The sequence below is a fragment of the Trichosurus vulpecula genome, chromosome 1 (genome assembly GCF_011100635.1).
Source record: "Trichosurus vulpecula isolate mTriVul1 chromosome 1, mTriVul1.pri, whole genome shotgun sequence".
Taxonomy (NCBI): domain Eukaryota; kingdom Metazoa; phylum Chordata; class Mammalia; order Diprotodontia; family Phalangeridae; genus Trichosurus; species Trichosurus vulpecula.
In genome coordinates, this window is record NC_050573.1 from 311440797 (window position 1) to 311468134 (window position 27338).

The following is a 27338-nucleotide window of genomic DNA, read 5'->3' on the forward strand; positions in this document are numbered from 1 at the left end:
GGACATAAGGTCAATCAATTTTTAATTGGGGTGGAGGAAGGGAGATCCCTAGGGAGGAGCAGAAAAGGGAGAAAAATGAGTCTAGTGATGGCATGCAACTAAAATAAAATTATGATCCCAAAATCATTCTTATGGATTCTTGCAGGCTGCATATTAACTTAGAAAAACCATGTGTCTCTTTCTTAAAATTATTAATATATCAACACATTAAAATCAAACAGAAACTACATTTTAATCTGGCATGGGCCATATTTAAGAGGGTAGTGGGCTGCATGTGATTCATGTGTCTTGGTTTTTGATACCTGTGGTCCAGAACATGGAGTCCTAATAAGGGAGGGCATGATTGATTTGGACACCAGTGTCAGATGTTCTAAGGATACAATGAGTCAGAGGGCAGTAATGAGGGCTGTAAGTGACAACAGAAAAGGAAAAGGTATGAGTGGGGAGGTGAAAACATGTTGGAGATGACCATCATTTACTTCATAACTTTATTAATGAATAGCTCTGAAATTAGAGCATTATCATCATCATCATCAATCAACCACATGAGTAGCTGGCATTTATATAAGACTCTAAGATTTGTAAAGCACTTTATAAAAATATTCTCCTTGGATCCTCACAACGACCCTAGGAGGTAGGTGTTATTATTGTCTCCACTAAACAGAAAAGGAACTATAAGAAGGCAAAGGTTAAGTGACTTGCCCAGGGTCACATAACTAGTTAATGTCTCAGGTAGGATGTGAACTGATTCTGCTTCCAGCAACAACTGCAAAGGTGAATCAATTTATTGTGCTGAATTTAGAACTGTGAAGTGGTATAAGATTGAGATTTTGCCTTTAGATGCCCTATAATATTGGTGTGAAGATGAGACACACAACTAAAAAAAAATAACTACTCAAAGCAACTTCTGTTAAATGATTAAAGACTGGAAGATATAATAAGAACTATAAAAATTCAGAGAAATCAATGATTGCAAAGAGGGAGACAAGGTAATTTAATAAATATCAAATAATGCATCAACTATGTACATAATCCAAAGTACTGGGAAAGCACTGCAAACTGGGTCTTGCAGGAAGATTTAGGTTTTAGACAAGAGGAGAAGAAAGAAGATGTTATTCTTAGAATCTTTGAATGTAAGAGCTAGGAGGGACATTGAAGGATCATCAGAGCAAGTACAGAGGGAGGAATGTATAGCAAATTCAGAATAGAAAACGAATAGATTAGTTTAACTAGAAGGGGCAGTTCATATAATAGGACAATGAGAAATAAGACTAAGAGGTATGCAGGGGCCGAATGGTTGAGGGCCTTGAACTTCTAGATAAGACATCTGAGTTTCATACTGTGGCCAAAGAGGAACTATTGAATGAGAAGAAAATGTATGTGTCCAAAATGATGATTAAGGAAGATGAATCTGTTAGCAGAATTGTGATAATTATAGACTTCAGATTTTCTGATGTTATTGCTTGATGTTATGGTGTGAATGTCATATTATAGTGATAATACTTCAGTAGTCCTTAAGCTAAGTCCTAATGCCCATAGAAACATATAGGCAAAACAAAGAGTTGTACTTTTCCACTGTTAATTAAGCATGAGTAAGATAAGTCTCACAACTTTTTGATTGGATGAACTCTTATCTACTGCAGGGCCTCTGAATCATTCTCTCTCAGCTGCCTCAGTGAGTGAATGGTAGAACCTCCTGCTGGTTTTTGGTCCAAGAGGCACCAGCAACTTAGTAAGACAAGACAGGCAATCTTACAGTGTAATGATGCTGATTACACAACAGAAATTATGAACATTAAAAAGTCAAGAGGGGTTTGTTAGGGGATTAGGTAATGGGGAAGCGTCCCAGCCTTGGTGAAACTTTGCATGTGATTTCCTATAATGCACACAGAAAAACCTGTTTGGGAGGGCTTGTATGTATGATAATGATATCATAATAAGTCTCTCTATGTCAAAAAGGACAGCTTTTGCTTTTACTGTGATGGTGCTTACTTAGGGAATATTCCTTCTGTTGTTTTAGGGTCCACATCCTGCTTAGGCATCCGGATGGTGCTGCTTTCTGATTGACTGGCTATCAATGATCCTGTCTGAGACTAGATATGTGATTATGATTGAGTATGTGGACACACCTGCTTTTTCTGTGGGAAATATGAGGAATGGGTCTAGGGGCAGTGGCTGGGATCCCATCACATGGATAAGCCTGTTATTTCTGTGAGAAATATGAGACCCATGAATCACATGGAGCCCACTACCCTCTTAACTAGACTGTTGTTCTGATGAGGCAATGAGGCATATATTAGGAAGCCAAGATATTGAATTGGGGGTGGGAGTTGGGGGCAGTGGCCAGGTAGGGTCAGTGAGCCTGCTGTATAGTGGGCCTGTGATTTGAGTCTGGAGGCCCACGGTGTGGTTAAAGCCAGATTGTATGGTTAAATCTGGACATGCCTGTTACGTGAGGCCCATAAGGAAATTAGAATATTGGGACTGGGTACAGCTTTATTAGGATTCCAACAATCAGATCCAACATGCAACACTCTCATTACACAAGAATAGAAAAGGGGAAAAAATCAATTAAAAAAGAGAAACCGAAAGCAGAAGTTAAGTCATTTTCCCAAGCATTACCCCTTCCCACTCCTTTTACCTTTCATACCACTTATGATTTAATCATGTTGTCCTTTTCAAAAAAAAAATCCTTCAGAGACTCCCCCCTCACCCCTCACCATTGCCTACTGAGTAAAGTTTATACTCCTTAGCTTTGCATTTATGGCTTTACATAATTTGACGATACTCAACCTTTCCAACATTAACTCTGAACTTCACTCCAATAAGTGAGCTCTGGGAAAAGTAGATTTCTCCATATTTCCCATACCTGGATCATGCTTTCATTCCTCTGTGATTTTGCTTGTGTTGATGGGGTGATGGGACCTGGACCCCTGAAGGCCTTAAACGTCCCATACATTCCAGCAGCCTGGATCACTGGCCCACCCCAGACTATTTGCACATACCTACCATTCTTCAATCAACCTAGATCACCTAATTAGCTTATTTGACATTCCTTCCATTGTTCCACCTGGGACTACTTACCACTCCTTAATCCCATCCAGATCATTTCACTCTCCCTTTTGTACATAAGCATCAGACTCACCCCCATTAAGTTGAGGGTTCACTAGGAACCTTGCCTGCTTCTGTTGGCATAATGATAAAATACAACCCTTGACTGGAAGATGGTTTGAATACATAAATTCATTCCAGGGAGACCCTGCCCTGTACTCTGACATTTTGGGGTTCTCAACAATCCTAAACTGAATCAATGTTCCCCTTGCAATGTCTTCTTCATCCCACATTCATCTGTTGAAATAATACTGATCCTTTAAGACATAGCTCAAATGTTGCTTCTTCTACCCTGTTTTCCCTTACTCCAGTAATTACTGCCCAGAACTGGTAAGATTTGTTATATATCACTCATATGCACTTAAAAGACATCATGAAAATATACAATTTGGAATTGGAAGGGTCATTAGAGGCCATCAAATCCAAGACAAATATTCAATCAATGAGGAAACTGAGACCCAGACAGGAAGTAACTTGCTCAAGATCATCCAAGCGATAAGTAGTTGCTCTAAGATCTCTTAATAGTTTGTGTTATAGTCATTATTTTTTTTTTTATCTTGTGCCTTTCTATTAGACTTTAAGCCTTATGCAGGAAGAGAAAAGGTCTTATGCAATCTTTACAATTCCCTCAGCATTTAGCACAGAGTTTTCTGTAAACTGAAGACACTTAATAAGTGTATATTGGCATTGAAGGGAATTTTACAGGTATAGAAACTGAAGTTACAAGAAATTATCAGCCATTGAAATCTTGGAGATAAATAACTAAATTGTTATGAGTCATAACTTTTTAAAAATTCATTTTGCAGTCTTGTTTGCTATCCATATTGTATTCCATTTCCTTATTTTTCAGAGGGAAAAAAAAGAAACACTCACTGGGGCTGCAAGTGCATTTTACATAATTCAATTGATTTTAAACTCCACCACTTTGTAGGTAGATAGAATGCCCTAACGGCAGCCCTATGGTGTTCTCTAATTTGTTTTTATTTTTTTGTGCAGTTTCATGCTGCAAGCAATTTGTCACCTAAAATTCTAATAGAACTTTCACATATTGAAATGAGAGATGGAAGAAACCCTGTAGACAGTTGTGTTTAGGGAGAACAGAGTTCTAGACAAGGGATTTACAAATATTTCCAATGATTTTCTACTTGACCTTAAAAAGCCAGGAAAAAGTGCCTAAATGCTGTACTTACGTAAAGAGAATATTTAGCAATTAAACAGCAACTTTGTGTTTTAGTGTCAATTCTATAATTACATGCAGTTTTCTCTTTTGCATCACGCATCCTCTTGCTTCTTCCCTCCTGTCTTAGCATAAGATATGGCCCTACTTCTTGCCAAGGTTAGCTTTACCACCTATGCCCTTGATTCCATCCCCTCCTGTCTCTTGCTGGGCCTGGCTTCATCAATCATCCTCTATTTGTCTGGCATCTTCAATCTCTCCTTCTTCTATGACCTTTTCTCAGTCCTTATCCTCGTTAATAATAATCATTGGCATTTATACAGAACTTACATATATTATCTCAGTTGATCTCTCAAGACAACCAGGTGAAAAAGTGGGCATCACAAATATTAGTATCCCCATTTTGCAGCTACAGAAACTGTCTCCGAGAAGTGTTTTACTAGGGCCATATGGCTAGTATCATCAAAAGCAAGATTTGAACCCAGATCTCTCTTGTTGCCAAATTCAACTTTTTTTTTCATTTAGTGATGCTGGCCTTCCCTACCTTCTTCTGCTTGCAGTACTGGTCACTGTTGATTACCAACTCCTTTATGTACTGACCTGGGTCTCCTAACTCTCCAAGTACTCTTTTGCTTTTGCTTGTTCCCATCCCTCAACCCACACCCTTTGTGCAAGTGTTTCCCAAAGCACTACATGCGATCTTCTTTTCTTGGGAGTTATTTTCTGAGTGATTTCATCCAGTGCCCTAGCTTCAGTTTTTTCTGTTCCTCAGAAAATCCAATGTTTTGGTTACAAGTCCTGACCTGTTCCCCATGTTGCCCAAAATTATCAAGAAGGCAAAAGTGATGAACAGTGCCAAATACTTCAGAGGATTCAAGAATGCCAAGACTCAGAAAATGCAATTGCTTTTAGAAACAAGGCATTTATTGCCTAATTCTTCAGAGAATGAATTAAGGAAAGTGGTGGGGAAGGATGGGAAACCAGATTCATATCAATGCAATGAAACAAGCTTACCTACTACATGCCAGACACTATGCCCTTTGGTATTGACAATAGAAATAATCCAGCACCTGCCATCAGGGAACTTACATTGTGCTAAAGGGAAATAACATGAACAGATAAATAAATAGCAAGTACAGACAAAGTAAAAACAAAGAAACTTTTGGGGGGGGTAGAGAAGGGGACAATATTAAATACTAGGGAGGGAAATAGAAGGTGAGGATCAAGAAGAGCCTTAGATACGAAGTGATACTTAAGTTTAAGTTTGAAATAACTAGAGATTCCAAGATATAGAAGTAAGGTGATAGATACACAGACTGGGGTGAATTCAAGATTATTGGGAAGCCCTGAGAGTCAACATGAGTGAATGGGTAAAGGAAGCAATAAGCATGCTTCGGTGACTTTCTCTAGAATTGCTGACTACTTCTGGATCATCCCATGGGCAAAGGTCACTCTTGTAAAGCTAGGTTTGCAATAATAAAACAAATACAGGGGCCCAAGATGCCTGAATGTACTGAATGAAAAATCAATATCAAAAATTGGAAAATCCTTATTAGAGAAATCTAATAAGAAAAGGGAAAATAAAAGACTCTGAAGAACTAGAGTTACTTCCCAGGTTCTAGAGTCTTTCAATAGGCATCAAATCTTTTGAGTATAAAGCAACTTCTCATGTCCACAAAATGTTGAGGAGGTTCCACAGGGACTTCCAGGAGAGGGGACATCATGGTGGGGTCACAGGAGAAAGAAGTGAGTTCTTGCACTCATTCCATTGCAATAAATGAGATTAGTAGAAGTTGCTAGTATTGTTTTTCCTGATATAGGAGGATAATTAACTATGCAATGTGTTGCATTTATGTCTGTAATTACATTCTGAGTGCAGTGGAAAAAGCTCTGAATTTTGGAGGCGGAGGATTTGGTCATATCTCTCCTTTGACACAACATGTGGGACCTTAGGCACTATTTAATCACCTATAGGCCTGAGTTTCCTTATTTGTAAAAGGTTCGATTATAAATGGCCCTCAATGTTCTTTCCTTTGCTATATCTACAATATGATGACTATGAAAATGTTTGTTTTCTCTTGGTTATGTTGTATGTGTGGAGGGAGGTAATGAGAGGCAGGTTTTCAAACACAGCCATAATCTCCTACACAGGGCTGAAAGATCATAACATGGCTAAGAGATCAAGGGCTACTGAACCTGTTACACTCACTATTTACCAGTGACTATTTAAGAGAAGACGGTTGCAACAGTGTGACTGTGCAGGCATATCAATACAACAAAAGGCAAAACACATGGTATTAGCCTCCACAGCAGCTTATTTACCTGCAGTCATCTCTTTGAAATGAGCTGTATTGCATCACTCAGAAGCAAGGCAAAGAAAGGCATTTGCCCAGTTTTAAAGACATTCAGACATTCAGTGGTGTCATCCACCCAGTAAAATGATTGGATCTCTTGCAGCAAGAATTAAAAATACCTCTTTCAGCCTTCCAGATGGAAGATTAAGATGCGGACTACTCCTTTGTTTTTATTCTGTTTGCTAGATGCCCACTAGATTTTGCAAAGAAGGTCTGTGCCCCACCCCCTACCCAACATAGGCTGGATCAATGCCTTTCATCAGTGACAAGGATGGAAATTTCACTTCATGGGGCACAGGCTTTTATCCTTAGGACACAGCTATCTTTCAACATCGCTGCTTCCCCTTTGGTAGCACTCTCTGAGAGAGGAAGAATGCTTGAACTCTGTGAAAGCACTAATGAAAAGATATACCAGTGCATAACAGATGGATAAGTGTGCTCTAAGATGAGCCTGGTATTGATTCAGAACCATCATCACCCCCCCCTCCTGACTGCATTTTCAATAGTTCATGCAGGGTGCACCTGTAGCTTGTTGGCACAGCATTCTCCACTGCACCACGAGATTCACCCTTGCTGATGAGCTAACCTTGTCCCTTTGTGCACCCTGTTTTGATTCTTCCCGCTCGCTTCCCTCCACCCACCCCAAACCTCATTTGAAGTTGGTTGGCCTTGTTGTTATAATTATTTTACAAGCATGTGTAGAAACAGTGTGCTGCCTCTTTAAACTCCGCTAAATATGTTAGGAACTTGAAACTTTGGAAGGAGGCTGATCCAGGAGCTTGCTGCAGGGGATGGTGGTGGCAGCTTGAGGGCCATGGTGAGTGGGTTTGAGACAGGGGATTTCTTCCTGCCTGCTGGTTTTAGAATAAAAGAATGACTGGAAATTCGAGATGGAAGGGAGAGTAGCAATGGTGACAGCATGAAGGAGTGAAAAGCCTGCTGGCCTTGTAGTCTTGGTACCTGAGTCTGAACCTACTTACTAATTTTATGACCTTGGACACATCCCTTCATATCTCTGGGCCTCCATTTCCTCACCTGAAAAATGGAACATTTGGACTAGATAATCTCTTGGAGCCCTTCCAGCTCTAGAAAAACATTTCTGTGCTTCTAAATAACTCATTTCAATTATCTTATTGTCACAGATGATAGAATTGAGTCGCAATAGATAAAGTGATGGGCCTGGGGTCAGGAAGACTAGAAACCAAATCCAGCTTAATACACTTACACACTATGGGACTCTGGGCAAGTCAATCACTTCTTTCTGCCTTAGTTTCCTCATCTGTTAAGCAGGGATAATAAGAGACCCTACTTCCCAGGGTTGTGAGAATTGAATGAGATATTTGTAGTGTTTAGCACAGTATCTGGCACATAGTATGTGCTAATAAATTATTATCCTCTTCTCTCTTCTCCCTGGTTATACCCCCAGAGAAGTGAAATGACTTTTCCAAAGTCACACAAGTCATTTTACGCTCCACCCTGTGATGTTTGTTTTTAAAGTAAACCTTTTCATTGTTATTGTTTAAACCTTCAGTTAGGTTCAAAGCACTGTGTGATATGAGCTTCCCTTGCTCATAGACATTTAGACAGGACGGGCTATGCCAGGAGCGATAGAGCATCTGCTAGATAGTGAGTACATAATAAGCCCTCTGAGCACTTATAGCACATAAGCTGGATGAGTGATAACCTACTATCTATGAAAACGCTGTCTAAAATGAGCTAACATCTTGGGGTCTATTTTGGTAAAGTAATCCACCCATTCCTCTAACCTGAGGTATATTTGGAAATTATAGTCTTTTGATTTGGGTCAAACATTTTGAGCTGGGATCAGTTTCTGATTTCAACTCAACTAATTTAGATGTGAGGCAGGGAGACCAAAGGAGCTAGTGCCATGATGCAGGCATGATTTAATAAGAATGTGTACCAGGCAGATAGCTGTGTGAGCAGAGAGGAGGGAATAACTAAGAGAGATGCCGTAAATGTAGACATAATAGGAATGGGGGCAGCTAGGTGGCACAGTGAGTAGAACACCAGCCCTGGAGTCAGGAGGACCTGAGTTCAAATCCAACCTCAGACACTTGACACACTAGCTGTGTGACCTTGGGCAAGTCACTTAACCCCAATTGCCCTGCCTTACCCCCTCAAAAAAGAAGTAATAGGAATGTTAGATATGTTGAATTTACTATGTCTACTGAATTTTGAGATGTCTACTAAAATCATCTGCACAGAAATGATACTTGCAACCAAGGGAGTTAGGAGAAGGATTGGTTAGACAGATAGACAAGTGAGAAGTGAATGGAATAAGCATTTATATAGTGCCTACTATGTACGAGGGAGCATGGGGGTATGGAGTGTGTTCAGGAAGGACTAGTACCTCTGGTGTGAAGGATGCTGAGCCATTTTCAGGTCTACCTTCAACGTTTGGTGTCTACCTGATTCACTCAACTCTTAACTGTTGCTCCAAGAAGCTGTAGCATGTGCAGTGGCCATACCCTGCTAAACCTGTTTTAGACAGGCTAAACCAGGTTGAAGGTAACAAGGGGTCTCAGACTCTTTGGTGAGTTGGAGGGGGTGTCTCCCCCAAGCATTCCTTTTGGAATGGGTGGATGAGAACAATTTGCTCCAATGTCCATGAAGGTGGCTGAAGCAGGCTCTGTAGAGTGCTGAGACCCAAGGTTATCTACTGCATCCCAAGCCATCACCAGTCATCTTGACTTTGTCTTGAGACTGGACTTTGACAGCTCTGGAAGACAGAGTGAAGCAGACAACTTCATGAAACTCTGCCTCACTTAAATTCAAGAATGAATCAAAAGATATCACCCATAACATTTTACCATTTTTGCCTAACTCAAAGTCCTGTAACGATGGGCAAGTGACAAAGCAGCAGGTATGGATACACTAGGAGCTATAGTTACAACCCTGCATATAGGCAACCCAGGCCATAGTGTTATCACATTGGAAGCAGCAGTGGGATTTGGCAGCCCTCCTGGGCATCTGAGCAGTCTTTTAAGGAGTACACTGCTCACCTCCTAGTGTGAGGAAGGGGCTAGAAAAGATACCCTAAAAATTGACTGCTTTACCCAACCCTGGACTGCTTACTCCTGCATCCTGTGGTCAAAACACATGAAAAAATGTACAAAAACTTCTACAACGATGATTCTAGTCTCCATCGGTATATAGAATGTGTGCATGCTTACGGACAACATGAAATCCAGTAGACCTGAAAGATTAACAATTGTTATTGAGAGAGAACTTAGCAGGTATTGCATCCAAATAGCAGCCCTGAGTGAAGGTAAGTAGGTAAAGTAAGTAGGTAAGGTGAGAAGGATGGTAAATGAAGGCCAGCTTACCAAAGTCAGAGCTGGATACTCATTTTCCTGGAGTGGCTGCAGTGATGGGGAGTGGAGTGAAGCTGGTGTAGCTTTTGAAATCAAAACTAATCTAGTCAACAAGCTTCTATGCCTACCAAAAGGAGTGAATGGCAGGCTCATGACAATATTATTGCCACTTGCAGGAAAGTACCATGTCACCATCATCACTGCCTATGTTCCCACTGTGATGAACCCTGATGAGATCAAAGAAGAATTTAATGAAGACCTGGAGACCCTCATCATCAATGTGCCAAATGATGACAACCTTATAATTCTGGGTGACTTTAATGCAAGAGTAGGCACAGACTACAAGACATGGCAAGGAGTCCTTGAGAGGAGTGGAGTCAGAAACAACAGCAATGGTCACTTACTACTGAATGCTTGTGTATACCATGACCTTCTCATCACCAACACTGTCGTCCATTTACTTAAATGCAATAAAACTTCATGGATGCACCCTTGCAGGAAACATTGGCATTTAATAGACTATGTTATTGTAATTATAAGTGACACTAAGGATGTGAGAGTGATAAAGGTGATGTGTGACACATAGTGCTGGACTCATCACAGGCTTATCCTCTTCAAGCTAAATATTCACATTCAACAAAAGCAGGGGCCCCAAGGCAAGAAGACTAGCAGAAGACTTAATGTCAACAGTTTAGAGTGGAAAAGGAACAGTTCCTTGATAACTTGGAGGGAAAGCTGAACCACCACAAGGTTGGCAACAGAAAAGGAGTTGGCAGCTTTCAGAGATTTGGTGTACAGCACTTTATTTCTTGGTCAGAGCACTTACATACATGAAGACTGATTTGACAAAAATGATGAGAAAATTCAGAATCTGCTAGAGCAAGAGCAAGAGCGAGAGTGAGAACAAGAACTACATCGGGTTTACCAGCAGGACAGTTCATCCATCTCTAAGAAGGTAGGATTTAATTCCATCAAAAATAAAGTACAAGTGAAACTTAGAGAGATTCAGGACTCTTGACTTGGTAAAAAGGCAGATGAAATTCAGTTTTACACTTATAGTAACAAACCAAAATGTTTTTATTTTGTCCCAAAGGCTATTTATGGGCCAAATACTTACAGTGCATCTCAACTACTCAGCGTTTATTGAGCCACCTTCATTAGTGAGTGATCCTGGAGAGATGGACGGAACACTTCTATAGTGTTCTCAACATACCATCATCAATCAATGATGAAGTCACTGACTACGTACCTCAGGTTGAATTCAATCCATCTCTAGCCAGATGTCCAATTGAAGAAGAAGTTTGAATACCATTGATTCTTCTTGAGTAGCAAAGCACTTGGTGCTGATTCTATTCTAGCTGAGATTTACAAGCTGGGGGGTTCATTGCTCATATAGAAGCTGACTGAAATTTTCCAGATTGTGTGGCAAGAAGAGGCTATCCCCCGGCAATAGCTCAAAAGAAACATGAAGTGCGAATTTAGAGATGTCTCCACTCCAAATGTTCAAATGGCCTATTCGTGCCTGACCTGTGGCAGAGCATTCCAAGCCTCTATTGGGCTGATCAGCCACAATCAGACACTCTGTACCTTGACCCCAACATAATGATGTCATTTTGGTCCTCTTCAAGAACAAAGGACAAGAAGCAGGCAGCTGTGCACCAGACACCGTGCTAAGTGCTTTAAGAGGAGAATCAAGAGAAGCATGAGATGAAGGTTAAATTTTTAGCCCTGCTTACCAACTACCTTAGACTTGGTGCCACTATCCTTCTGTCATCCAAATTTGCAACCTCAGAGTCAACCTCAACTTTTTACACCCTGTGATATCTCTATATCCAATCATTTTGTAAACACATTAATTAATTTTGATTTTGAACCATCTCTAATATATATACTCTTCCCTCCACTCACATAGCTGCCACCCTACTTCAGGGCTTTATCATCTGTTGCCTGAACAATTACAGCAGCCTCGTAACTGGGTTCCATTCTTCTAATCACTGCTCTCTTCGCTGACCAGGGGAAAGTGTCTTTCTTCTTGCTTGCTATTTTAGAATAAAAAGATTACAGAAAGTTCAGATTGGAAGGAATTTTAGCAATGGGGGTACTGTGGTACAGTTGAAAGAACACTGACCCTGGTGATCTTGAGTGTGAATCCTGGTTCTATCACTGCCTGACTATATGACCTTGGACATACCTTCATTTCTCTGGGCCCCAATTTCCTCATCTGTAAAATGAGGGGATTAGACTAAATGACCTCCATATAACTTCCAAAATATATCTTCCTAAAGCACAGATCTGACCATTTTCCCAGATCAAGAATCTTGAGATAGGCTGAGTCTGTCACAAATGGACAGCCTGCTTTTCCAGAACTCTAGTACATATATTCTTTGACTTAATTAAATAGGCTTCCTTGCTTTTTCATGAACTTAGCATACTATTCCTTCTACCTTATTTATGCCTTTGCATAGGGTGTCTAATATGTTCACAATAGACTCATAGAATCATTAGTTTCCCTAAACGTTCAATTTAAGTGCCACCTCTCATAGGAAACTCTTTTTTTGCTCCCCTTAATTGATATTACAGTCTCTTACCTCAATTACATACATACATAATTATTCACATATGTATGCATATATGCATATGTACTCACATAGATATTATTATATGTATATATACACTATGCATGTATTTTGTATTTAGAGATAGCTAGGTGGGGCAGTTTGTAGAGTGCTGAGTCTGGAATTTGGAAGATCTGAATTCAATTCTGGCCTCAGACCCTTATTAGCTGCATGACCCTGGACAGGTCCCTTAACCTCTTTCTGCCTCATTTTCCTTACCTTTAAATAGATGTAACAACAGCATCTCCCAGGGTTGTAAAGATAAAATGATTTATTTATAAAGACCTTTGTAAGCCTTACAGCACTATGTAAATATTGTTGATTGTTATTATTATATTTAATTTACTTATCTTCTAAATGTTCTATTCAAGCAGCAGAATGGGATCTCCTTAAAGGCAGGGACTGATTTTGACTTACTCTTATTTTTGTTTGTTTTTTCTGTCTTCTCTTAACTTGTCTTCCTGTCTCTGGCACTTAGCAAATTTCCTGCACATAGTAGATGTTTAATAAATGTTTGCTAATAAATGTATGAATAGACAACCTCAGTTTCTTTCTCTGTAAAAGGAGAGAGAGTGTTGGATTAAATGATATTTATGTTCCCTTCCAACATTAAATCCTCTAATGTATAGAAAATTGTTCATAAACTTGAAAGTTGATAGTACTGAAGTGTTTTAACCCTATAAATAATTGCATGATATGATATTCTTTGCTAGTGGGTACTGGAGGGCTTTTTTATTTCTTGGTAGTACTGAAGAGGGATTTTTAAAAATAAATATGGAAGATAAGAGGAGTGTATATTTCCAAGGCTTTCTCCATATGATCTTGAATAATTCTGAAACTAATTATCAAAATGCATATTCCCAACATATTTTGTATTCTGTAAAAACAGTAGAGATACAAATTGTAGCCAATGGCATCATACTAGAGAATCCCATATACTCTCATCTACAAAAATATAACCATGTACATGTGGTTCTTTGCACTAACACATATCATTTACTACTTTGGCAAGCTGGTGTCCTGTGGTTCATTTGGTGTGAGTACCCACACTCTTTGCCCGGACACAGATCACAACCCCTCCTTGCCATTTCTCCCTCTGCAATTGTTGTCCATTTTTCACTATAATTCCCTAACATGGGATCAACCAGTTGTGTAACAATGGGAAGCCATTTCAGTCCTCTGTACCTCAGACCATTAGCCTGTGGAATCCTTGAGAGCAAGGGCTATTTTTTTTCCCTTTCTTTTTATTCCCAGTTGTAACATAGTTTGGTATTTAATAAATCCTTGTTTGCTTGACTTGACCTGATTCCAGTTTCCTCATCGTAAAATGGGGATAACAATACCTGATTTACTTAACTCTCAGGTGATTTTTATGAGGCTCAACTGCTACACTTTATGGAAAATGCTCTCGATTTTTTTAAAAAGTACTGTATAGATGTCAGCATTTTCTATTTTCATTGTCATTATTTTTATTCAACATACTATAGCCCTGCTTTATCTGTTAGTATCTTAGAGAGATCAATGTAGCATTCGAGATGTTGTTCAAAAGTATGTTTTTCATTCTACATGAATTGCCCATCTCCTTTCCTGGTGATCTATGCCTTTGATAATATTTTATATCATTGCTCATGTGTGAATCATTGTTGATAACATTCCGTAGACTATTTCTTCTGGTCACCCACAATATCATGATCTTTGAAGAACTAAAATGACAACTTGCCAAAGGACGATAGAAAAACACACATGTATTACACATATACAAATATTAATGTACACACACATCCATGTCAAAATCTTTTTTTCCCCTGATGCATCTAAAATAGTCCATGGATGACATTGAAAAAATGAAAAACAAATAAACATTAATAATAAGAATTAAGAGAAACAGCAAACATTGGAAATTATTTCCACAAAATTTACTCCACCGGTTAATAAGATACCTAAGAATTATTAAGCGATCAGAAGATGAGAACTAAAAGGGACTTTAGGGGTCATCTAGTTTAATCCCTTCATTTTACAGCTATCTGCAATGTCTCTATTGATAATACTGCTTGGCATTATGGGCTACTCCTACCACTGCTTCACATCTATATAGTTAATAAAACGCTTTCCTCACCCATATACCCATTGATCCTTACAACAGCCCTGAGATGTGAGAAGGCTTGCTATTATTAGCCTCCTCTTACACATGAGTATACGAGAGCTTCGTGAGGTTAAGTGATTCATAGATGATCACATGCTTAGCAAATGGTAAATTCAAGACATCAACTCCTTTTTGTCCAGTGCCTCTATCCTGTGCTGCCTTCTATTAGCAAACGCAATTTGAGGATTACGTGCAGAGGAATATTTTTGAGAGGCAAGATTTCTCATTCCTCATAGATTTGGAGTTAGAAGGGAGTTCAAAAGACCATCTAGTGTGACCCCTTTTTAATGATGCCATTGAAAACAAAGATGACTTTAATATGACTATTTAACCAATTAGTAAACACTTAAGTACCTACTATGTGCCAGGCATTGTACTATATGTGCAGGGTGAAAAGGCAGAAATGAAACAGTTGATCAAAATGGCTTTACAAAGGCTTCCCTCAGCCCTAGAATGTACTCCATCTTACCTTCCACTACCAGAGTTCTTTGGTTCCTTCAAGGTATAACTTTAGTGGCAATCTTCCACTGGAAGTTTGCTTTATTACCCTAATTGTTAGTGTTCACTTTCTCTTCAAATCAACTTGTATTTACTTTTTGGTGTGCATATTTATTTCTGAAGTGGGATAAAAGGTACCTGAGGCCAGAAGCGGTGTTTCTATTTGTTTGCTGGTTGCTCACTTGTCTTCATATCCACAGCCTTCATAGTGCCTTATGTGTGGCAGATACTTACACAAGTGAAATGTATTGAGCTAGCTATTGTAAGTCATCTTGCAAAAAGGAGTGCCTGCCAGACAATGAGTGTTTGACAATGTTGTCAGGGGCAGGGAAATCTTTGTCAGTTTCTCTTTGTGAAGGGTTCAATGGAGATGAATAACACAAAGGTTAATAACGCAAATAACATGAAGGTGTTGCTGAGGATGTCATCTTAATCTATGGCAAGTACTAGCTCAAATAATAATATCAAAGGGGGGACCTGGAGGATAATATCAGGATAGCTATTTTTCTATCCATTGGTAATGTATTTGAACTTCAACCCTGATGAAATCTTAGACTTGGTCCTTGTTCACTATAATGTATTGAAACAAAAGCCAGACAAATATGCTGTAAGGTCCTCAAAGATATAAAAATGCAATACGAGCAGTAACCTTTTTCAAAGACAGTTTGTTCAGCCACTCATCAGTTTATCATGGGAATTATACCAGAAATTAATCTTCAGTTTATATGAATGCCACAGCATCAGTGACAAGGAAGAATCAACTTTATTATTCCAAAACTTCATGGATCCAATATAAACGATTACTTTTTGGCATGCATATTTATTTCTGAAGTGGGATAAAAGGTACCTGAGGCCAGAAACTGTGTTTGTATTTGCTTGTTGGTTGCTTACTTGTCTTTATATCCACAGCCTTCATAGAGCCTTATGCGTGGCAGATACTTACACAAGTGAAATATATTGAGCTGCCTATTGTAAGTCATCTCATAAAAAGGAGTGCCCGCCAGACAATGAGTGTTTGACAATGAGGCCCACATTTTGTGAGGGGTATGTACCACTTGAGTAATGGGGGTCTCACTTTGTCCCTCAAAAGGAAGAAGAAAAAACATCTCTAGCTTCTTTTCGTCCCTTCTTTCTTGAACATTGGTTGCACTGAGAAAAGATAACAGGATTAACAGGACTCTCCTTGTGGCATATTGAACTAAGGATTGAGTTAAGTTGAGCCGTGGTCAAATCTTTCTCCTCCCCTACTACAAGAAGATTCACATGTCCTTGATGCACAAAGTCTTTTATTATGTGAAAAGAAGTATGTACATGACTGGGCTACATTTTTCTATAAATAGGGTCTTTGAAATGGTATTGGAAAATGTGGAGACAGATCTCTATATTTTCATGTTGTGGCAATAGGCGTTTTGAAATATAGGAATGATAAAGTCAAAAGGGCAATGGATTTGAACTCAGTGAATTCAAATTCAAATTTTTTACTTCTGTCATTTACAACCTGTCTGAATCGTTCAAGTCAATGAAACTTTCTCAGCCTCTGTTTCCTTATCTGTAAAATGGGGTTGAACTAAATGGTCTCTAAGATCCTGTCCAGCTTGAAATCTATGATCTTAGAGATTTATAATGAAGAAAAGCACTTGGCATATGTGTACGTGGTTTTTTTTGATACTTAAGTAAATAGTTTTAGACCTAGGATTTAAAACAACAATATACCTATTTCTGTATATTTTCATTCTGTATTCCCTTTTGCTAACTGATTTTATTTAAAAACAACTTTTTGCGGTTGTTTGCCCAGAGTTATTACTTCTGTCATTAACATAGTCTTTTATAGTTTATAAAGTTCATCATATATAAGATACTTTACCTTTATTATGCAAAAAATTTATTTACTGAAAGAGGTAGAATAAGGAAATTATAAATAAAGTACAGATAATAGCAACTGGAGGAGGGAAAAAAAGACAATTCTGAGAGAACACATTAGAAGGGCAACCACTTCAAGGCAAAAATACTAACTGAAGGCAAAGAGGCTTATATTGCATTGTTTTCTAGCAGCTTTTTATAGATGCCTTTTGTTAGGATGTTAAAGTTTACACACAGGAAACTGGATTAAAGAACTGTTGGAGACAGTGAATCAAATATATATATATATATATATGTGTATATATATATATGTATATATATGTATAAGTATATATGCACACATATATAATATACATATACCCATTTATACATATACATTTATATACATATGTGTGTGCGTGTGTGTGAGGTAGATTTGTTTTTTTTTTTCAATCGAAGGTGGCAATGGGTCAACCTACTACACATAAGAAAGTACTGATTTGTCAAGAGAGATAAAAAATGACAAATTAGAAGCTGCAGGATTAGAACCTGGGTATCAAAAGCCAGAGAACACAGCTAGAAGCTTATTGATCTGGGAAGGCAGAAGAATCAGAGAAGAGAATATCATACCAGCTGCTTCAAGATGAACCTTGCAGAAAACAGGTGAATTGAAACAGACTGTATTTGATTCTAGGGAACTGGTCTGACTGGAGGAAGAGTCTTGCTGTTTGAAAAACTGGATTAGAGAACATAATATATTTTGAAGAGCTACCTGGGCTTGTCTGCCTTGCTCTTTAGCACCACCTGGGGAAAGTTTAACCCTTCACAGGTTTGCCTATGTTGTTCTTTACTGCAGTCTATGTCTCAAGAGGGAACAATCCATCAAAGCCCAGAGTAAGTAAATTTCAGGCTTCACTTCTTTTCACTGAAAGAGTACAATGTTGTCTCAGTGTCTAACCAAGGGACCAGACATGGAAAACAAATCTCAGGCTTAAGGATGCCACTTGTCCAAAGAGCTTAATATTGCTTCAGGGGCCAAGAAGAATATAAGTAGAGAAGCAGAGAAATGGTCCCACCTACAGCATGATGAGAAATACAAATTGTTCTCTTAAAAACACCAATAGCATTAAGGCCTTTAGTCTAGAATTGTGAATTAGTCTGGCAAATTATTTTCGCTACTTATGTGCCTCACTGCTAGCTTTCTACACACATACACACACACACACAGGGTCACTCTGCGCATTGGTAGAAGAGTATGACCCAGGTTTATGGGTACATTATAATTATTCTTGCTTTTGTACATTGCTTGTTTTTTAAAATGCTTGGCTCATTATTAAGCATTAGTGATATCATCTTGGCCAATCTGTTTAAATAAGAAACAAATGTGAAACATGGTGTTTCAACAATTTGGCTAGCAGCTGCTGTGGGGGTGTAAAACCAACAACAAACAGCTCACAGAAAACTGCAAGCCCAGGTTCTTTTGATCTGCTTTACTAAGGAAAGCAATGTTAAGGGGTTAACAATCTCACTTTAATCCAGCATACAAATATCATTCACTTGGTTGAGGGGAAAAAGCCAGCACCCTGAACTTCAAAGCAAATACGAACAAATTACAAACATCAACAGACAGACCTTGTCTGATTCAAATCCCAATTCATAGTTACCAGTGTTTAACAAAGTCCAAACATCCAGGTTTACAAGGTGGAGGACTCTTTAACTACAGCTGCCCAGAGTCTCCACATCAGCGCACTGCCAAGAGTGAGAGCCCTAAGCAAATAGTTCTGTCTTCTCTTTTTGTGTACTATTTAGCCATCATCAAACATCATCTGAGCTACTAGAACTTAAGCTCTTACTATTGACTCTGGAGTTAACACCTACCCCTAGGACCTTGAGGGCTTCACACCCCCATGAACTTAGCACCTTAGCTAGAGGTTTTGGGTCTACTTGGGAGAGAAGATATAACCAGATGTCACTTCATGGGCCCCACCTGGAGCCCCACCTTAGTTACCTAATTTAATCAAGGAGATAAAGGCCAAAACTCTTCAAGGGCACTTGGTTAAATAAGTGCTAAGAGCCCATCTTGATCGCAAATACACATGGGAGCTACAGAAATGACAAATTCACTGTACTCCCAGGTTATCTCTAGCCTGAGAGTGAATGCGAATAGTATAGCTACCTCTTTTGGGGAACTACCTGCCAGAATGGGTGACAGTGTGATAAATGAGCCAGGAAAGAGAGAGGGAGGGAAGGAGGAAGGAAGGGAGAGAGAGGGAGAGAGAGAAAAAAAAAGAGAGAGAGAGAGAGAAAGAGAGAGAGAGAGAGAGAGAGAGAGAGAGAGAGAGAGAGAGAGGAGGGGGGGAGAGAGAGGGAGAGATGTTGGGGGTTGTCATCCTCCTGCTACATGCTTATTATTAGCCTGGGGTTTGATGGATTGCTCTGTCTTGGGACATAGAAGGTAGTAAAGAACAACAACATAGGCAAACTTTTGAAGGGTTGAACCTCTTCCGAGGTGTAAGTAGTGCTAAAGACCAAAGCAGAAAAGGAAATATTCTGAGGGGCAGCTGGGTGGTGCAATGAATAAAGCACTAGGTCTGGAGTCAAGAAGATCTGAGTATAAATCCCATCTTAGACACGTATTAGCTGTGTGACCCTGGGCAAGTCACTTAATCCCTATTTACCTTGGTTCCTCCTCTGTAAAATGGGGAAACAATGGAAAAGGAAATGGCAAACCACTCCAATATCTTTGCCAAGAAACCCCCATGGACAAGCCAATGGGGTCATGTAGAATTGGACATTACTGAACAATAAATATCTGTGTGAGATAGTTTCTGCTGGTATTATTAGCCTCTTTTTACAGATGAGGAAATTAAGACTAAGAGAGGTTAAATGACTTGTGCAAGGTTAGACTGTTAAAAATGGCATAAGAGTGACATAGAGGTCTCTTTCTGGGTACCTTTCAAATCCTAGACCCCAGGATCCACTTTGAAGGGTAATTGTCAGGCACAGTAACTCCTTAGAGGAGCTTTGCAAATATGAGAGAAAGGAAGCCCAGTGTTAGCAACCAGTTTGGAGGTTTTGAGAAATGAATATTTCTTTCTTAAATGTAATAAATAATTATTGAATCAGGACCAAGTTTTTTCCCCTTTTCTACTTTCTCATCTAGAAACCAACCAGTGTAGGAAATCTCTCTTAGAGATTTACCCCGGTAGAGATCTAATGAGACAATAAAAGAAATTCTAAGTTTGCCCTAGTGCGTGTATTCCTGCTCATTGTATTTGCTCAGACAGGTCTGGGTGGGAAAGGTTTATTCTCTTTATTAGCAAGACAGATGATATGGAAATTGATGTCTCTTTGACCAAGATTTGAGTAACCTAAGTCACTTACCCCAAGTCATTCATTTTAATATAGCCAATACTTCTCATCCCATTGTGCTAACCAATCTGAGTTGATTGTTATCCCTCAGGAACTGACTCTTTGAAGGGCATATAAACTGTCAGCCCAATGCCATGAGGGGTCTTTGGTATAAGACAGATGGCCAGATGTCCATTATTTTCTTAATAATGTGCTGGCCTTATTATAAAATGTTTAAATGACTCAGAAACTATTTCTCTCAAACCTTTTTAATCATCACAAGGTCTTCTAGGTGAGGCTTCTAGTTCAGCAACTGATCATTTTCTATTGATTGGTATAGCCCTGTTCAGCATAAGACTTTATTAAGTCACTGACTAAATTTCTTCAGCTTAGGCTTTTTCACTAGTCAAAGAGTCCCATGAAAATAATCCATAGCAATTATAGCAGCAAATTGTCTAATCTTTTTAGGAATATCCATGGTTGTATTAATTTCTTTCAAATTTTCCTTCTTAGGCACATGCTTCTTTCTGTTGGAGTCCTGTGATTAATCATGGTATGGAGGTGACTCTCTATGTCAGCTGAACACAAGGTCCTGGCTAGTCTAATCAAATCTACACATGAGGTCAATCTTCCCTTCAGAGGATCTCCCATCATCCTTCTTTCTTCAGAGAGTAATTGAATAGTCTACTTTTAAAAATTCTCTTTGTTACATCTTTTCCCATTGAAAGTCATTATGCACAATGAATCATAAGCCTTTGTAGTTTCTTTCTTCCTTTCTCTTCTCCTCTTTCTTGCCATACTGATGCGACCCGACTGTTTTTTTCCAGTAATGTCTTATTTCAATGTTACTGTGGCATGCAAGTGTTTCTTAGTTATTGGGTGTTATTCCTATGGAGAACACATTTTACCAGTTCCTATAAAGTGGGAAAAATATTGAATAAAGGCTTGAGGATGGACTGCATTTATTTCAAACTAAGTCCAGGCTAGCACCTTTTGAAAGGTTGGCTACACATGAGTTGAGATTTTATTGGTTAACGTGATGATTTTTCCTGCCATACTCAATGTCAATGACCATCTATGATGATTGGATATATAGCTGTAAGGGATCTTGGAAATCATACATTCCATCCTGACTTATTTTGCAGCCAAAAGAATTAGGGTCCAGAAAAATTGAACAATGTGCTCAAGGTCATACAATATCAGAAGTAGAATTAAACCCCAGGCCCTCTAATTCCAAATTTGCTGTTCCTGCTGTTATGTATTGCTGCTTCTGTTAGGATATAGAGTGGTGGCAATCTGCATTGATGGAGAGTATGACCAAACCAGTGAAATCCTGGATCCATGAAAAATGGAAGTCAATACCTTTGGCTTAAGTGCCTGAGGCCTATCAAAATTATCCTATTACTTCCATTATAATGAGTCATTAAAGGCAAATTTGCCTTTATTTTTTTAACAACTGATAAAATAGGGGGTAAATAGCAAAGCATTTCCCAGATTTGCCTTTAGTATATCTTACAGTAACATGATAAATCCACTCAATTTTTCTTTGTTTGTCTCCTCATAAATATACAATAGTACTGTTAAGGTTGAACAGTTCCCCTAATTCATGTACCTGTCTATCTTTCCTCCTATTGTTACATGTTACAGAATCTCAGAGTTGCAAGGGACCTTAGAGGCCATCTAGTTTAACTCATACATGAATTAGAATTTTCTTTACAAAGTCTCCAGTTAGTAATCATCCAAGCTTTGTTAGGATTCTTACTAACATCCAAGGAAACTCTTTCCTATTTTAGATAGCTCTAGCTGTTACTGAGTTTTTCCTTACATCAAACCCAAATTTACATCCCCGTAATTTCCACCTATTTTTCCCAGTTCTGTGCTGGACCAAATTGAACAAATCTAGTCATTTTTTCACAGGATAATGCTTCAAATACCTAAATATAGCCGTTGTTACCACCCAAGTCTATTTCTCTCCACCAAACATCAACAAATCCTTCAATAGATGGAGTTTCTTTGCCTTCTTGGTTGCCCTCCCCTGACACTTTCTAGCTTATTAGTGTTCTTTCTAAAATATATGTTGACCAGATCAACACCATCCCAGAGATGAGTTCTGATCATTTCAGAGTATAGCAGTGTGCTTTGGATTTTTGAATACTGTCTAAATTCATATTAGTTTTCTTGGCCCCCAAACAACACTTGATTAATACAGTCATTTGCAGGTAATAAAGTAAGGGGTACATTTAAAGGTTAATATTCCTCAGGTTGCAGGATACTGAAGTCACAGTATTCTTGGGATACTTTCCCAATTAGGTACATTCTAAGGTGGAAAAAGATCATTGGAACATAGATTCGGAGCTGGAAGGGACCTTAAAGATCATAGATTCTGACAACCTTATTTTAGAGATGAGGAAAATAATACCCAGAAAAGTTGTGACTTGCCTGGCTTCATATACCTAATAATTGTCTGAAGTAGGATTCAAACTCACATCTTCTTGATTCCAAGTTTAGCCCTTGATCCAATATGAAAAATCCCTCTCCAAAAGCCCTGGAAGAAAACAAAAACAAACCTCCTTCTATGAAACAATAAAGCAGATCCCACGCTCTTCAAAAAAAAAAAAAAATCCAATGTTCAGTCACATCTAATAAAGCAACAAAAACTCCTGTTTGTACTACATGGGTCACTTTTCCTGATTCTTAAACTATTTTTTTTTTGTCTCTCATAGCTTCAAACAATGGCATAAGGCAACGTTCTGTTTTGTTGCCCAAATAGGTCACATATGCTGATTGAGGCACTTACCCCCCCACCAAAAAAAGTGTGTGTCCTGTTTCTTCATGTGTAACTCCCCCCATCCTTGAGAGAAAGTTCAAAGTTTCAGATTCTTTGAGGCTACAAACAGATGAGGAATCAGTGAAAGGTCATAAGAGGCCAGCAAGAAAGAGACTAAAGACAGTTTACCAAAAGAGAAGTTCATTTAAACACAGTAATTTGAAAACAGACACAACAGGAGACAATCTATATTATCTTTTATTTGCTCAATCTTTCTTGGTTTTACTACTGCCAATTCCACCCCTGCAGTTCAGACCTGGCAGCTAAATCTCTGTTGCTTTCCAGCAGCTTTTCAAAAGCTGATAAGGAACCAAGCTACAAAAGAAATAGGCTGAATGGTCTTGGGCTCGCCCCGCTCAGCCAAGGTGCTGCAAGCATGTGATTTCTTATAGCTTCATCCAGACACAGAGGAAAGAAAAGAAGGCTCAGCAACTGAAATCTGAGCCTGACCTAGAAATGTCTCTGTCTATGACTACCATAAACCTTCATCTTAATTGTTCTGAGTGTTGTTATAGAGCCCTCAGCCGTTGTGTGTATATCCTGGAAATGTAATGAGTGTTAGTCAATTAATCCTCATGCCCTATGAAGGTGAAATCCCTTGATATGTGGGACTACAGGAACATAGCTGCTGTGGGAGGAACAACTGTGAGCTTCCATGGCACAGCTGTCTCCTCGAGTCAAACAGTCTGTCAAACTTTGGGTTACAAATTAAACACCTGCAATGCAATAAAAAATATTCTTTTTCTATGAATTAGGGGATGAAGGTTTATTTTTCAATGGCAAAAAGTGATTCTTAATTCATTATTTTTTTGTTTGCTTTCAACCAAGCTGCTGAATTTTGAACACATTCTTGTGAGTCATTCCTGGTACATTCAGGATACCTTTCTAAAGCATCTCTTCTCAGAGAGGATGATCAATAAGTCTATTTGGATTGAGTTCTTTGCTGCAGTTATTTTAGAATAAGGAACCGCATTTCCCAAGGTTCATCAATTTCCCCATCTTTAAGTACAATGACTTTAGCTATAATGATGTGTGTGCCATCCTTTTACCCCCTTACCTTGATGATAATCAAGGTGGTTGAACCTTTTTCCCCAAATATTTCATCAAGGTTTTCTTTTCATCTCTTATACCCCTCTATTTCATCCTCGATTAGATTCTAAAGTGCTTCAGTGAGTTTGCTCTCAATATCTATCATTTCATCTCTCTGTCACTTTAAAGAGGAGCAAAGGACAAGGTCAGGGGTGGGGAACCTGTGGCCTCAAGGCCACATATTACCCTCCAGGTCCTCAAGTGCAGCCCTTTGACTGAACCTAAACTTTGAAGAACAAATCCCCTTTTTGTTCTGTAAAACTTGGAGTCAGTCAAAGGGCTACACCCAAGGACCTAGAAGACCCCATGTGGCCTTGAGGCCTCAGGTTTCCCACTCTTAGACTAGGCTGTCCTTCCTTGTCACCAAGGTAGCACTAGTTCATCTGTTCAAATTGAGGCATCTTGTAGCCAAAAACACTCCAGATTTGTGGGTACTAAATAAACAAATGAACCTAGTGGTCTCCCATCACTATATCTTCTTAATATTCCTGTATTGTATTTTTCTGTACCTCCCCTATGTGAGCATCAAGACAATACTGTGTGTTTACCAATTAACTTTAATTTCTGACCTCTCTGTTCTCTGATCATTGTTCTTCTTGCCAATGCTAGCCCCTCTATTTCTGCATTTGATGTCATCTCCTTCTTTCTCTTCCAGAAGCTTCCTTGTTTGATCTTCTCCCAACCTATTTCTCTCCTTTTCTTTCTCTTCTTTTCAAATGCTTAATTCTCTGCTGTTTATAAACATTGTTTGGTTTCTCCCTCCTTTAAAGTCCTATATAATCTGCCTACTGCCTAGATTTCCAGGCCTATTCATGTTACTCCCTTTCACGAAATTTTTGTTCCTAACAAACTGGCCTTCTTGCTACTCTCTAACCTTAATATTCAGTCTCTTGCCTTTATGCTACTGCATAGGATGATGCCTCATTTTTGAAAGCAGTCCTTCCTCACCACTGTTAGAATCCTTAATTGTTTCTCAAGGCTCAGCTGAAGTGCAATCTTCTCTGGAAAGCTTTTCCTTATCCCCCCTTAGGTATTAGCATTCTCTCACTCCTCAAGTGATTTGTGTAAATAATGTATTTTCCCCAATAGAACGCAAATACTTATATGTGTATGTGTTAAAGGTATATTTCCTGAGTATAATGTGATTTCCTTGAATATTTGGGACTTTGCCCTTTGATTTTCTATCCCCAGTACTAATCATAATGCTTTGCATATAGCAGGTGGTTAATAAATGCTTGTTGAATAGATATGAATTAGATTTCTTCTGGGATCTTCCAATCACTTTTTGGTCAGTGGAGAATCAATATTCTCTAAGCAGATGATTTGTACTCTTTGGAATGTGTGCAAAACTGCCCATTAGTAAACACTTTAAGTATGGTAACTGAGGTTAGAACTTTTAGAGATTAAATTTTGTCAAGAGTAATCTCAGATGCCTCAATATTTCTAGGGGGTCTTCATTTTAAGGGGGAATTTAAATAGCCTACAATTAAAGTCAGGTATATATGTGTGTATGTATGTATATGTATGTATGTATGTATGTATATATATATATGTGTGTGTGTGTGTGTATGTATATGTTTGTGTATATGTATGTATTCTGATTTGGGACTCATATGTTACCTAGTTCATTCTGAATTCTAAGGGCTCAAGTAAATTAGGAAATTGAAGAGGCTAGAAAGTCTATATCAGCATGTTGGTGATTCAAAGATTTAGCGATAGACTTGTAAGATAATGGAAAGAGGGTTGAATTGGTAACCAAAAGCCCTGGGTTCAAGTCTACCATTATTTATGTGATCTTGGGAATCTCTCTAAGGCTCATATTCTTCACTCCAAAATAAAGAGATTGATGTGTGGTCCATCAGCACTCTATGGGTTTTCTTGATGCTATTCTCCCCTGGTTCTCTTTCTATCTGTCTAAGCACTCCTTAGAAGTCTATTTTCCTGCTATACCAGCCTTACCTAGAATTTATTAAACAGCATTATGTACTAGGTACTGTGCTAACACTGGGAATTCAAAGAAAGGCAAAAATGTGGTCCCAAATCTCAAGGAGGTTGCATTGTGATGGTAGAGACAAAACACAAACAAGATATAATGGTAAATGAGAAATAACTGCAGAAGAAAGGCACTGGCAGTGGCAAATAGGGAATATCAAGAAAGGCACCTTGCAGAAGACTGAATTTGATCTGAGTCTTGAAGAATACTGGAGAAGCCAAGAGGCATACGTGAAGAGGAACAGCCTTCCAAGTATGGTTGGCTGTGAGTGAAAAAGTATAAAGTTGGGAGATGGACAATAGTATATTAGAACTAGTAAGAACACTACTGCCCCTGGATTGTAGAATACATAGAGGGAGGCAAAGTATTATATGACTGAAAAGGTAGTTTGTGAAATGTTCAAAAATATAAAAAGAGGATTTTATACTTTATCTTGTGTGTCATAGAGAGCCACTTTGGTTTGTTGAGGTGGGGTGAGATGGTTCGATATGCACTTTAGCAAAATGACTTTGCTAGCTGAGTGGAGGATAAACTAGAGTGAAGAAGGACTCCAGGCAGAGAGACCTTCCAGTACGCCTTTGTGAGAGTCCAGATTTGAAGTGATTAGGGCTTGAACTGGGAGAGTAGCTGTGTTGGTGAAGAGATAGGAACCAATACGACTGCTGTGTTAAAGGCAGAAATGACAAGACTTGGAATTAGATGGACATGTAGAGTGAATGCAACAAGACTTGAGGTTAAAAATGAGGTTCAAAGTTTGGGTGCCTGGGAGATTGGTTGATGCCTTTGATAGAATTAGAGGGATTTGAAAAGGGGAAAGATTTTGGTGGAAAGTTAATGAGTTCTATTTTGAACATGTTCAGCTTGAGATGCTTAGGGGACCAAAGTTTGAGATATCCAAGAAGTATTTGGTGAGATGGATACTAGAGCTTAAGAGAAAGTTTAGGACTGAATAAACAAATCTGAGTATCATCTAAAATAGATGCAAACCTAATCCACAGGAGGAGAT